This window comes from Octopus bimaculoides, chromosome 1 (assembly GCF_001194135.2).
Source record: "Octopus bimaculoides isolate UCB-OBI-ISO-001 chromosome 1, ASM119413v2, whole genome shotgun sequence".
NCBI lineage: Eukaryota > Metazoa > Mollusca > Cephalopoda > Octopoda > Octopodidae > Octopus > Octopus bimaculoides.
Genome location: NC_068981.1, coordinates 59,016,311 through 59,018,548, shown reverse-complemented (window position 1 = coordinate 59,018,548; position 2,238 = coordinate 59,016,311). Strand labels below are relative to the sequence as shown.

Here is a 2,238-nt window from a genome sequence, read left to right as displayed (position 1 = left end):
TATATATATATATATATATATGAACGAATGAAATGCTACTCTTTCTCATGATTATATATACATACATACATACATAACACGAATATGTTAACTGATAATATGTATGATATGTTTTTCCATGATTTATACTACGTATATGTACATAAATATATATATATATGATGAACGAATATTCTTCTTTGCTTCGTAATGTCAATAGTCACAGTTAAATAAGGTGATTAATGAGAAAAATAAAGTCTAACTTGGCTTTCAGGAATTACTGAAGAGATGAAGTGAATGCTTCAAGATAGGTAAATCATATATCATACGTAGTATGTATAGAGTATATAGCTGGTGTTAGGTCTAAATACATTCGGAATCTAGATCACAAATGTGATAAAGAGACTGTCATATAAAAACCGACATCTTGTGTAATTTGTGAGAAGTTATAGTTTCTCAAGATGAAGAGTTATGTATGTTATCAGAAAAAGGTGGACAGGCAAAGTAGAAAACAATTAGAAACAATTTTTACGCAACCTAAATCCCCATTAAGCAAAACATAAAAATCGGAAGATCATTTTCAAAAATAAAAATCAAAAGGATAAAAGTTAGAGAAGTGCATGAATTTCATATTTTGAAAAAAACATTCGTTTATGAGAATTCAGGATAACCAAATTAGAGTTTTACTACAGTATTCAATATTGTTCACCTGCGATACTGGACAGTGATACACCTCATGTTTTCACTCTTTAGTAACGGAGATTATTCCTACAACCGAAAAATTTAACTCGTGAGTTTGCATTTTATAATATTGATATATAGGTTTGTACGTGTTTGTGTCTGTTTGTGATTACAAATGATATATCTATATATATATATATATATATATATATATATATATATATACACATGCATGTATGTATGCGTGCGTGTGTATGTATATAGAGAGTGTAGGGGCGCACGCTGAACTGTGTCAACCAAAGCGAAAGTAATCAATGTAAGACGTAGACCAGATTTACTTATTTAAACTGAATTTCTTCGTCTCGTAACTAAGGATCGACCCCTCTGCGATCTTCATATGACATTCAAGTCTCACCAAACGATAGCAGTGGCCCTAAATTTGAAACCCAAGACGACGAAAGTTAGTATACGAGGGGGTACTGAAAAGTTCCTGACTTTCGGTAAAAGAAAATACAGGAGGATCAGTTAATTATAATTTTATTCAACATATTCCCCTCTCAGATTCACACACTTATTGCAGCGGCCCTACAATTTTTTTTAATCCCTGTAAAAGTACGCGGAAGGTTGGGCCTTCAACCAGGCTTTTCGCGATACCCTTAGCACCAGAAACTTTTCAGCATCTCCTCGTATATATAAATATGTGCATGTGTGCACGTGTGTGTATTGTATTCAGGTGTTTATATTATATGTAGGTATGTAATAAGTATGTATCTGTGCACGTTTGTGTATGTATGCCACTATCTCTTGAATTAACATTGCTATTAGTTTTTCTTTGTCTAGACCGTGTTTCTGCCTCCACTTCTACAATTAATTCAAATCAGTTCTTATGGTAGACGGCTAATATCAGTATTCACTCTATCTTCCCAGACATTTCTATAATTCTTTGTTTTGAGTTGCAATGACTGTTTTGAGTTTACAATTATTCTGTTTCTTTGCAGGACAAATGATACGTCAAATACCGAGGAACACCAGACTAAACAGAATTAATTCGGTACAGTGCGGATGAAGTCAAGAATACTTATTCAAATTCTTTCACCTTTCCAAGTAAGAATATTCACCTATTATCCTACCGTCGTTAATAATTGCTCCCAATTTTTCTGTTAAAGCATATTTCTTGCAACGTTCTATGAGTTTCTATTCAATATATTTTTTCTCCTTGTGCGTAATTTAAAAAGTATATCATATTCTTCGGAAATCATCATCATCATCATCATCATCATCATCATCATCATCATCATCATCATCATCATCATCATCATTATCATTATCATTATCATTATCATTATTATTATTATTATTATTATTATTATTATTCAGTAGTTTTATTTTTATAACGTGCTTTCACTTCACTACCGAGCGCAGCTCTGTGCGCCTTGGGTATGTGCTGTGGTTTGCTGTGGTGCTCTTATGTTTACTGTATTGAAAGTGTTTTGCGTAGAATGTGTGCAGTACCCAGTAGTGCAATTTTCTGTATGTTATATATATTTGTAAGTCCTGGTGTTTTTGTTATGTATTTGT

General features: G+C 32.4%; 1 protein-coding gene across 5 annotated transcripts in view; it reads left to right on the top strand.

Annotated features, from left to right (window-relative positions):
• Nucleotides 1–2,238, top strand: part of LOC106877850 (FMRFamide receptor) — a 174,252-nt gene that overhangs the window by 135,368 nt on the left and 36,646 nt on the right. For all 5 annotated transcript variants that reach the window (XM_014926882.2, XM_052967100.1, XM_014926883.2 and 2 more), the window contains one exon: nucleotides 1,659–1,764. The gene's annotated coding sequence lies outside the window, so the exon portion shown is untranslated. The remainder of the gene's footprint in view (nucleotides 1–1,658; nucleotides 1,765–2,238) is intronic.